The sequence below is a fragment of the Acinonyx jubatus genome, chromosome B1, assembly GCF_027475565.1.
Source record: "Acinonyx jubatus isolate Ajub_Pintada_27869175 chromosome B1, VMU_Ajub_asm_v1.0, whole genome shotgun sequence".
NCBI lineage: Eukaryota > Metazoa > Chordata > Mammalia > Carnivora > Felidae > Acinonyx > Acinonyx jubatus.
The window spans coordinates 23,826,982-23,839,589 of record NC_069382.1 but is presented as its reverse complement, the minus strand read 5'-3'; the positions used below and the strand labels follow the sequence as shown (position 1 = coordinate 23,839,589).

The following is a 12,608-nucleotide window of genomic DNA, read 5'->3' as shown; positions in this document are numbered from 1 at the left end:
CTTAATTCTCAGCCATTAGATGCAGACAAAAATCATACAATTGGCTCTTCTGTTTCCCCAGCTTGCTGACCCCCCCGCCCCCCCCCACACCATACAAGTGTGGTAGGATATATCTATATCTATATTACCTATATCCTATTGGTTCTGTTTCTCTGGAGGACCCAGACTAATATGGTGGTGGTAAAGTGGGAAGTAAAAAAAATCCTGAGAAAAAATTCCTTTAAAATCTAGTTTTAAATCAACCAATCTATATTCAAGCGTGACAGCAAAATCTGTTTAGACATCTAAAAAGGCAGAAATTTACAAGTCAAATAGTTTTGTCTTTTCTACAAGCACTTAGCAAATGATTAAAACATGACCATATTTCATGTCTTCAATGTTTATTAAGTGTTGCTTATCGTCTATATCCTCCAGCATACCATATTCAAGATTCCCATTGTGGCTGTTGATCTACTGACCCTCTTGTACTGCACTCACTCATCTTGCAATGAAGGGAGAAGATAAAATGTCTATGTGATGAGATGCAGTGACGTGTATGACTAGGCACTCGGACTAGTGTTGGCCTACTAGTGACCTTCCGACCATAGGTTAAAAGGTGATCATCCCCTTCTCCATTGCAGTTGACCACAGGTAACTGAAACCACAGAAAGCAAAACCACAGATAAGGAGTGGAGGGAACTATTGTAAAGAGTAAACTTATAAAATAATCTGATACAAGAATTAGGGATTAATATACAAAAACTGAGAAGGAAGCTTTTGAGACAAATTAAAGCATCAGAGTGTTCTATTTTGGAGAGAGATTACTGGAAGACAAACTACCTCAGTATGCACACATATTATTCATTTTAATTAGAAATCTGAAGACAGTCATTGGTAGGTTTACAAAAAGAAACTGAAATTTTCCTTTCGCTGGGCTACAAAAGATATAAAAGGAAATCCTGGGCAGTATAAAACAATGTATTAATACAATTTAAATTAAATATAATGAACACAGGAGGAACTAGAAATAGCTACCCAGCCCCCCCAGCACGTGAACCCCCTTCCCTCCATAAGTAACCAGTGCAAAATGGTTTGGGTGTGAATTTTAGAAAATCTCAAAAAAATTCTCTGATTTATATTTAGAAACTGTTCTAGAGATTAGAAATAGATGATATTGAATTTATTTCACTTGGCTAACATAAATAATAAAAACCTAGATACATAAGAAAAAAAAAAAAAACTATGCTTGCCTTTACCTGTGAATATATCCACAAAGATCCAAAGAAGTTACTAGCATGCTTTATGACATTTTAAATGTACAAGATATTCAACGAACCCTTCTGTCTAATAGTTATAAGTATCAATAAAGAAATAGTTAAGAAAAATGAATTTTAAAAATCATAGCTATTTTTAAAAATGAGGTAGATTTGTGCATACTGATATGAATAGGTGTAGAGCACATATTTTGATGGGAGACTCAAGGCATAAAACAGTATGTATATTATCCTTTCTTTTGATAAATATATTTGTGCATGTATATGTATATTACATATCTATGCTAACAATGTATATAAAATAGACCAAATATGATGGTTCCCCAGTGAATCAGAAATGTATACTTCTTCCAAATTATTTCAATTTCTTACAAACATTTGTAAATTTCAACATTGAAAATTAAACTTTTCCCCAGACGACTACGTGTCAGAATAGCTATAGATGACACAAAACGTATTGAGAGTACATTTTCCTTCCCTTGGAGCAAGTTTAAATGCTTTAGAAATAGTTCAAACTTACTCATGTAAAAACTTAGACACGTAAAAAGGAAAAAAAGTATGTTTGCCTTATTCATGTGACTTATTCATGTGAAAACACATTTTTTTAATTTTTTAAAAACGTTTGTTTACTTTTTGAGAGAGAGAGACAGAGCATGAGAGGGGAAGGGGCAGAGAGAGAGGGAGACACAGAATCCAAAGCAGGCTCCAGGCTCTGAGCAGTCAGCACAGAGCCCGACACAGGCTCCAACTCAGGAGCTGGGAGATCATGACCTGAGCCGAAGTCAGACACTGAACCAAGTGAGCCACCCAGACTCATGGAAAACATAAATCTCTTTTAGGGCATGACCTTATTTCTGTACTTTCTTTCTTTTTTTAAAATTTTTTACTTTGTTTATAATGATTTTTTTTTTTTTAGCTTACTCTTTTTTGAGAGAAAGAGAGAGTGAGAGAGCAGGGGACAGGCGGAGAGAGAGGGAGAGAATCCTAAGCAAGCTCCACACTGTCAGCACAGAGCCCGATGTGGAGCTCGAATTCATGAACTATGAGATCATGACCTGAGCCAATACCAAGGGTGGGGACACTTAATTGACTGAGCCACCTAGGTGTCCCTATTTCTCTACTTTCTTACTGTTAATATCTGAGACCTTCATGTGTGTATGACTATTACCCTTTTCAATGAACTGAAGTGTTTGCTAAAATTTCATCAATAGTGAAGTCAAGATTTCTTTCAAGGACTCTATGATTTCACTGTTGATGTTTGCAACCTTGATATTAATTCCCCTGGAGGAAATAAACCTAAAATAATTATACCTTAGGTGCTGAATACTTCAAACTTTATAGTAAATTATGACACACATTTTATTAAAAATTATTAGAATATCTAAACAGTCACAGCGACCTGCTTGGAGTCATCTTAATACATGTGAGAGGATTATGGAGATCCCACAGAATTATGGCATAAAAATTGAAAGAGAAAATTTCCCTTAGCATTCCGTAGATCATGCAATATATTTTATAGATTTCATGAGAACTTAGGAAAGCCCAGTGCTGAGACTTTTGCTACAGCTTGGGCTTTGACTTCAAATTTCAAATGTTGTTCAAGATCTGGGAGGTTTCCTCAAGAATAAAATCACTCTGGACGTTGCCCATAAACTCTATAATATACTGTGCTTCACTTCACCCAAGACCTTAGATTTCCTGGTAGCTGTTAAACCTTTATGCTTGATAGAGAGAAGAGTTTTGTAGATGACATGGCCATACCTTTACTTTGTCCTAGAGTGGCTTGCTAGTGTTCCAGAGTTTATGGAGTATGTTTCCTCCTCAATGTCTTCACAGGGCCTAGAATATAAAATAGAAGAAACAGTCCCTGAATAGAAGGTCCTTTACAAAACAGACTTATTCTGAATAAGTGATTTGGTAATAGCAAAATATGGTTCTTTTTCCTACAAATACATCATTTGTGAACAAAAATTATAAAAGGATTTTAATTTTTAATTTTATTTTTTTTAAATTTTAATGCTTATTTTTGAGAGAGGGAGGGAGGGAGGGAGGGGGAGGGTCAGAGACAGGGAGACACAGAATCTGAAGCAGGCTCCAGGCTCTGAGCTGTCAGCACAGAGCCCAACGCGAGGCTCAAACTCAAGAACCATGAGATCATGACCTGAGCCGAAGTTGGACACTCAGCCAACTAAGCCACCCAGGCACCCCTTAACTTTTAAATTTTAAACCATAAAAAATTTTACACAAAAACAGCTTTGTATAGACAAATCATTTTGGCAAAAAACTAATAAAGGGTAACAAAATGATCAAGATTTATAACCTGGATCTGTGTGCTCTTTGCAACATATCCAGCTTTGCCCAAAGAGATACGAATCTGTGGGCTCGAGGAATCAGGTGATTTTCTCACTCTTCTGCTCATAAGCTGGCATCAATAAACCATATTCTAAGTGAAGAAATCTAAAATCTTGTTTTGATGTTTTTATTACATTTTAATGACAAATTTCCCATAAAACAAATTAACCATTAGTTTTAGGAGCTCTCACATTCACAGACCCACTTCCAAATTGGTAGTGGCCTACAAGTGTTCCTAAGGTGATATGTTCCAGAAAATTTGAAAAATTAGATAATTTATTGTAGTTAATAAATGTCACTGCTTTCCTCCATGCAACTCCCTCCAACACACTTTCCTTCTGATGCCGTTGGAGTGGCCATGGATACTTTCTGATAGGAGAAAAGTTAAGGACTTAGTTTGGATTCAGGGGAATATAGTGATGTGCATCACAAGTACCATGATGTGCTGTTAAGTTACTTTTAGCTGTTTTCACTGTAGGAATGGCTACCAGGAAATCTACGGTCTCCCACCGTGATAACTCATCTAACATTATGACAAGTAGGGGCAGGATCATACCTTATTTTGTGACTTAAATGTGTCATAATGTATGAATTACTAGAACTATTTGGGTATTGAAGGAGAAATAAGGACTGAACTATATGGAGCTGAACACTAGCCTGTGGAAAATTCTTCTAATCATCACAAGGTATAATCACACATGGAAAATTTGGTTGTCATTGTCACCTAATCAAAACTGACGTTATCTCCCAATAGCACATACTAGAAAAAAATCAGCATATACAATTAAAAATATTCCCTAAAAATAGGAATTTCCAAGAATCCTTGTATTTGTAGGACACAAATCTGTAGCTGTACTACAAATAGTATTGTACACATTAGGTATCTCAAAGGTCAACAGATTTACATCAGCCATACTGAATGCAAGACAGATACTCTAACTCCATAGAAAATATTACAAAATTATTGGCATGTGAATAAGTGAACATTTCATTGACCAAATACCAAAACATTGAACGTTCTTCTCTTTTCAATCTTTTGTCTCAAATTATTCCACTTCCACGGGAACACCGAGCTCCACTTTCAGCCCCTTATGGTCATTTGCTCTTACTGGCTATATTTGGCCGTAAGTAAAAGGGAGTTTAGGCCCTTCACTTAGACTTAAAAGCATCAAACACGTGGCTTAGGTCAATGCAAACCACCACCGTTATAATGGATCTCCTTGTTGCCCTTTGCAGTGAAGGGTGTAGGTGTCAACTCTCCCAAGTTTCAAAATGAGGGGCTATAGCATTATAAATGCTAGAGTGGAAGTTCTAAAAATCAATTTATGACACTAATCAGCCATCCTCACACAATAGAACTAAAGGTTCAGAAGTCAGCCATGCAGTTCAGAAATTAGGAAACAAAGCATGATGAAGAATGCTGTTGGAGTGCTGTGGCATTTTCTCAACATATCCTCCAACAGCGTGGGGAGGAAATTCTTCTCCCTCACCTTTATCCAAAGCCAGAAAAATTTTAAGGGGTAACACCAAAGGTATAAATAAGTCCCTCTGGAAGTTTGGAAACTTCCCTTTCTGTTGTAACCCATACCTAGAACATTTTAAAAGACAGTGGCTGTTTTTGCCCATTTGGAGGAACACAGGGATGGAAAATGTAAGCAGAACATTATTACAATGGAAATGAACTACCAGGATTTTAAACTAGATCACATGTGAGCATACATGTTATAACCAAGTACATATTCTCGCCTAACAATTACAGGATACAATTAAGCTTATTCCTATTTTTTTTAGGCCACCATCGTCCTAAAACCTAACTCCAAAGAAAGGATACTTGCTGGGCAAAAGTTACTAGAGAGGATGTCAGGAATATATACATAAAATGAAATGGTCAATTTTCTTTAGACCAGTGTCAGGTAAGTGTGTTTATCATAATGAGCAAATGTTTTGAGACCATGTATCTGGTGGCTTTGTCCAACCCTACTGTCAAAGGGACAGATTTAAAAGCATCAGGGCAGCTTAGTTATTAGAATAAAACATTATATGTAACTGGCAATAGGACACTATGTATTTTAGTAGAGCTTTATAATTTTACTGACTTTCCCTATAGAAAATGGTGATAAAATAAACCTTTGGCCTCTACCACTGTCAATCGGCTTATAAAAGGTTATTTTTACGCATTGCAAAGTACAACTCATTATTTGCTCATAAAATAAATTTCATTGTTTATCAGTATTTTCTTAAATTCTCAGAAAATGATTAACTATACTTTTTAATCTTGTGAATTTTATATATGTGAATATTTCTGTATATTCCAGCTTGTGACAAATAAAAGTACTTTTTGTACGATGAGTAACAGTCAAATATTTCAAAGGTCACTGACCCTAACTACTCAAAGACCAAAATTGTCAATTGGATTTCTTGAGTATTTTAACTTTTTTCAATAATTCTAATTATAGGCAATATGTTTCCTTATCACAAGCCTAGACCTAGAAACTAAAAGACAATGATGATTATTAACTCCAACTGAATCAGGGATCAGAGAGTAGAACATGCAGGAAAAATATGGATATGCTTACTGGCACAAGACTGGGGATAAATGAAGGCATTTACTATCTCACCTGTTTGGGGAAAATTAAGTGAAGGCCACAAAATGCTTCAAATTTAGTTCTTCCATGGTACCTGCTTATAACTGAGCAAATTTTAGTTCATAATGTTCATTTATTTGTATCTTTTGATTTAACTACTCTCATGAAATTAAAATCTCTCATTTTTTCTAAGAATCTTAGGTTCTTTTCACTACTATAATTTGAGATTACAAATCTATTCTTTGAGTGATTAGAGGTGTCTATTTTCATGGACGTGCCGGTAAAATACTAAGTAGTCAAGGGGAGAAACAACAATGAAGCAGTCAATTCCAAGTCAGAATTGTTGTATCATGAGATATCCAAAACCGAAACAATAGTAAACCCTCTAATTAAAGGACTTTTCCTCAAGTGCCTACATTACTGGATAGGATATCTTTATTTTCCTAAATAATTGACATAACAGACATTTATTGAGAGCCTGTACTTTCCCAGGCATTGCATTAAGAGCTAGGGATTCAAAGATCAGCAATCCCACTCTCAAGATTCTCTTGATTTCAGTGATACAGATGTGAAAATTTACACTTTCAATATTGTATACGAAGCATACAAGTTCAATAAGCGAGAAACTTTCATGTTTATCCTGTGTGAATAAACCAAGTAGTAAAATTGGTAACAAGGAAAGAAGGAGAAAAAGGAGGATCAATGGGTGGTGATTCTTGGAAGAAAAATTAGAACCAGATTCCAGAGCATATTAGATATGATCTTACTAGGTTTGATGTTCATTCCCAAAACAACTGGAGAAAAATTGAAGCCTTTAAACAGAGGGATGATTTAATCAAATTTTGACTCAAAGTCCATTTGGGTTACAATTTTAAGATTGGAGTCAGGAAGGCAATGCTTAGTAGTGGAGAAGTGTATCGGTATGCCACAGAAGTTCTGGTGTAAATGGTGTAATTATCAACTGTGACACTATCAATGGTGATAAGACAATTGTTGAATACCACCATCCATTTTGAGAAAGGACTCATCTTCATGACTAACTTGATCCTAGTTATTAAGGACAATTTATTTTTTTTATTTAAACTTCTACATATTTTGGCTTGGATGACCAGGACAATGGTAGCTTTTACCTAGTATAATTAAAAATAAAGAAAAAAAGTAGGTCTCAGGGTAGAATAAAAAACAATGAATTGAATTTAACTTCAATACTTTACGGTTAAGGGTGAGAATGCCCAACAGTTCACGATATGTAGCTTAAAAAGAAAAATACATCCCAGACAGAAAATATGGAGTTACCAATGTATAGCTCTCAAATGAAAAGGATTTAAGTACTGAATAAGAATAATGCAAATTCAGGTATAGAACAATGAGGAAAATTCACATGTAAAGCACAGTGGAAGAAGAGCTTAAGCCAGAGAATGTTAACATGTATTTAGAGACTTATGGAAGAAAAATCAGGAAAGAATGAAATGGAAGTTAATTCTTTCTGAGAGCCTGTTACGCTCAACACTATAGGTTTTATTTACCTTTAAGAGCCCCAAAATGAAAGATAGCAGTACTTAAAGAGAGATACATCTAGAAGTGCAATAACCAAACTGAGAAAACTCTTTCAGCCTTAAATTCATGCACAGACAGGATATAAATCCTAGAGAAGAATTCTATTATCAGTTATCTGGGAACATAGAGGAAAATCAGGATCGGTGAAGTCTAACATTTGATGATTTTATAAATGTCCTTTACATAGGTACAATGTTATTTTAGTAATGGTATAATTTTCGTGTTTTATCCTTAATTTGCTTGGTCAAATTATCCGCTATATTCATGTTTAACAATATCCTAGCTAGGTTGACCTACGAAGGCAGGCCAATATTATAGCTGTTCAGAGGCCTTAGTTTTATTCCAATGTGTCCTGTACTTTGGGACATTCCTGAAATCATTCCCTGTTTTCAGCATTTTTAAACAATTCAGTCATGAGTTTTATCAGAGTAGACAAGCATGAAATGAATTTTCTATCATGGTTTATGAATGCCAGGAGAGCTCAGAGATCAGTAACATTAGAAGGCATTGGTGCCTGATGTTTAACTTTTCCTCTGTATTTAAGTAGGCAAATCCCTTCGAGCATTATTTTGAAATGCCACGGACAGTGGTTGATCTAATTTTAGAATAGTATATTTACTCTAAATAGAGGACTTTCTTGTATAGTAGTCTTTGCTATTAGAAATAGTACGTCTAAGTTTTGTGAGAACATTTAGCCATTATGCCATTTATATGGACCAATAGAATGTTGTATGATCTAGTGCCAATTCTAAAACCTATTTCATTATTTACTGTTTGTAATACTTTAGATAGCTGATTTAAAGAGTAACAGATCATATTCGATCATTGATTAAAGTGTATTGAAACAAGATTCTGTATTAAAAATTAAACACAGCAGATAAATATATGTAAACATTTTTCATTCTGTTAAATTCACAAGTATCATACCTGAAGAATACATAATTGGCCTACATCTCTCACCTGCCAACATATATAATAAGACTGTCAAACTGTATGTAGATCAGAACTTACACCTGTTACTTCTCTTACATTTATACATCTGCATTAAACATTCATGACTATTTATTGTCTCAGAGGATTTAAATTCAAATTATTTCTGTTAAAAACCTACAAAGAAGACAAATGTGATTTTTTTTGTTGATTTTGATTCTCAAGGGCACTTGGAAAAATTCTGGGACCTTGAATGGAAGGAATCATTCCTTTAACGGTCATGGAAATGGTGGGCAGACTGATCACTGGGCATAATTATCTGAGGTAGCCCCCAAACCATTTCCTACTCCAATTGGTCTGAGGGATTATAAAGAATACAATAGTAATAGAACTAAAAATGTTCAGTTATTTTCTGTCATGGTGCAATACAGGCCCCCTCCCCATTGTGCAGCATTTTCCTTACTTTCTAGAAGATGAAGAGAATTGTTGCGCAAGTCTATAGAAGCACAGTAAATTTTCTACCAGTCTGATTAAACTGCTACTACCAGGTAGGAAAAACCTTGTGCAGAGAAAAATCAAACAGTTTAAGGCTCATCTTATGCCAAAGGATTCTGTATATTAAGCTTGAATGTCCCCCCCCCCCCATCTGTTTCCTCTGCCCTTCTATAGAAACCTCGGGCTATTCCCTGAATATTTGATTCTTTTATAGTTACTCCTTACCCATTTATTGTGTTTCTAATACAAGATTTTTAAACCCTGCAGTTTCATTTTCTGTCTACTATAATTCTAGAGCAAAAAACAAAATTGTGTGATTAAGTTTCCTTATTTGGGTAATGATTGTCCATTTAACGCGAGGTCAGTTGAAATTCTAAAACCACGTGGCTTCAACATTCTGCAGCTAAAATCTTTTTAGTATCTGCGTTTGATGCATCCGGATAAGAGCACTTGACACACCGTCTCCCAACTACCTAAGATGAAAACTAACACAATACAAAACTAGGGCACAAAAATCTGGGGAGGGGTTGGGAGAGAGCGCTCAAGTAATTACTTAGCAAACAATGTTCAATTGAAGGAAATCAATGTAGTTATCCCTCAGGACATCCAGATGTCCTTCGTGAAAAGAGAAGCCACAGAAAAAAAATAAAGGAACACAAAAGACAGGTACTGGATCTATCTCACACCTCCAGAACTAAAGTGGACAAAAAATTGGAAAGGTATTCCTTTCACCTGTATAACCTGGTTTTTGAGGTATCCAAGCAGTGATCTTTTTGTTCCCCCAGCAACCATGTTTGTAGAAACTACCAGTGAACAATGAAGAAGTTATACGCATAGTACTGATGGGGGCAGGAATAGATAAAAAGGGCACTTTTTTTTTCTTTACTTATTCACCTGAAGTTATTTATGCTATATTTTATATCGTATAAAACACAAATTAGGCAACATTGTTTCTTTCCCAAAGACTTAACATTTATATACCAGAAAGAAGGCATAAGAGTCTATCTTCCTGACTAAAAGTAAAGCCACAATGCTGAGTCTGCTTTAATTTTTGCAATGAAATTTTGAAGCTGAGCCATGTTTTACCAACTTTTGATAGGATATATAAAACAACGCCATCAAAAATTTTATTTATAGTTTGCCTTTCTTTTGCCAGGATAAATAGCACCACATAACAAATAATTTGCTTTCGTCTTTGAACTCAAGTTCTGCAGATTTCTTTTTAAGTCCCAGAACTACCTGCTGTGTCTTGCATATGTATTTTTTCTACTAGTAGTCTAGAAGGCTGCATTAGTAATAAGAATTCTCATTTTTTAAAATATACATATTTAAGAACGAATATCTAGTTCCCTAAGATGCTAAAAAACCTAAACCAAACTAAACCAAAAATAAGATACAGCAAAGTTTGACCTAACAATGGAAAGGCTAGATACAGTTTTATTTCTAAAACCAGAACCACATGGAGGAGTTTTCTAATAAAGTACAGTGACTTTTGCTGGTCCTCTGTATTTCAATTTATTTGCCACGTAAACTCACTGAATTAGAAAACATTCAGCAACATGTAATGGAAGGAAAAAAAATAGATAGAATCCAAAAGAATTAGGATGACAATTTCTGGGCATTAGAATTTGATTTAGGGGTCTTTTTCTTGCTTATACACACTTCAAGATATTCAGAATATTCCAAAATTTCTCTTACAAGCATGTATGAATTCAAAGTATAAAAAGCCAAGCAAGAAATGCAATTTAAATATTTCTCACAGAAAACCAGTGCTGTGAACCAGTACTGAACCAACGACTAGAGATCGAGGTAGGAGGATTATTTGTGGCTCTAGCAGTTTGAAGTTTCTGAACTAGCTCAGACTGAGCATAGTGGTGGATGGGTCAATCAGCAATGTGGGTGTTTGGAAGAAAACATAGGAACAGAGTTTAGAGTCTCTCATAAAAGCTTGCATCTGGCAGAAGGGTGATTAACTCTTATTGTATATTCTTGGCACGAGTAAGCAGGTGAAACTTGTTTTCAGAAAGGACAAGGATGGAATTCACATGTGAGTAAGGAAATACGTCATTGTTTTATCTTTCTCATGCTCAGATTGCCTGGGACTTGCTGTAAAAACAAATTAAATGTGTTATTTTTAAAAAAATTTTAATGTTTATTTTTGAAAAAGAGAGAGCGTGAGCAAGAGAGTCAGAGCACACGCAAGTGAGTGAGCAGGGGAGGGGAAGAGAGAGACGGAAACACAGAATCTGAATCTGAAGTAGGCTCTGGGCTGGCAGCACAGAGGCCGATTCGGGGCTCCAACTCAACAAACCATGAGATCATGACCTGATCCGAGGTTGGACGCTTAACCGACTGCGCCACCCAGGTGCCCCGTGATACATGCATTTTCTATGTTCTTCCTCTCAGGGGCGGGAATTAGCTTTTTACTTATACATTGCTCTGATTCTATGAAACCAATGTAATTCAAAAGTTCATACCAAATAAAAGGATGCCTTTTTTGGCTACATTCAAATTTGTTGTTTTAATAGGTTTATTTTTACTTTTTAAATATTTTTCTTATCCTTGTGTAGATTTATTTTGCATAGATATGTAATATGTTATTATCACTGATGCATACATCAGAAGAGGGGCATTGATTAAAATGCCCTTTTGTTCAAGATAATTTCTTAGATTGAAATTCATTAAATCCCTGAGCACATTTAAATTTGATTTTTACATTTCACAACAGATCTAGTCATACTCTCACAGCTCTCTGTTGCCAAACTCATGGTCAACAATGGTCACCTTCTGCTGTAAGTAAGATACAGAAAATGGCAATTCATAGGCTCTGTAGACATTAATGCATACCCTAATATGACCTATATAGGCATTTGCAGGTATATTTATCATGAGGGTTAAGTTTTCCTGAGATCCCTTGATTACATTTAGATTTATTCAGGTTCTTCCTTGATGTTTGAATTGGTATCTCTTTCACTATATCCCCGTTACTATTCCTGTCTTTTCTGGTTCTCTTTTTCACATGTTAATGTCTAGTTAATCAGAGGCAAGCTAGCAGGAATTTCCTTGGAAACACAGAATCTGCTAGAAAGTTGCAGCAATGCTCAATAGCCTCCACACTAGAAGAAATTTGGGAGTTATTAATACGAGCAACAGCAAACAACCACGTTCATCATGAGCAAAAACATAGTAATTCCTGCGTCAAATACCATCTTAACTATCTTGACGTTTATAATTATCGTAGCATCCATCATTCTTTAGCAGCATGGGAAAGTTATCATAAATGTCTCATTACTATATATAAAAGTAAACATTTTATTTAATTTGATGCTGTCAGTTTAATTCTACTTGTGACTGTCAAAAAAAAAAAAAACCCTGCAAAAGCAAAAATCATTATGATGATTACTCTAAGTTTGGTCAATAATTTTCTGAGCCTACT

At 35.2% G+C, this 12,608-nt stretch overlaps 1 long non-coding RNA gene across 2 annotated transcripts in view; it reads left to right on the top strand.

The window, feature by feature from the left end:
- The first annotated feature begins 417 nt into the window (after positions 1–417).
- LOC128314215 (uncharacterized) overlaps positions 418–12,608 on the top strand; it is a 28,515-nt gene continuing 16,324 nt past the window's right edge. Inside the window, exons 1-3 of one of the 2 annotated variants that reach the window (XR_008295705.1) lie at positions 418–630; positions 5,397–5,518; positions 8,903–9,458. This is a non-coding gene — a long non-coding RNA (uncharacterized LOC128314215). Of the gene's footprint in view, positions 631–5,396; positions 5,519–8,902; positions 9,459–12,608 lie in introns of those variants that run through there. The other variant, XR_008295706.1, reaches the window with a different exon arrangement.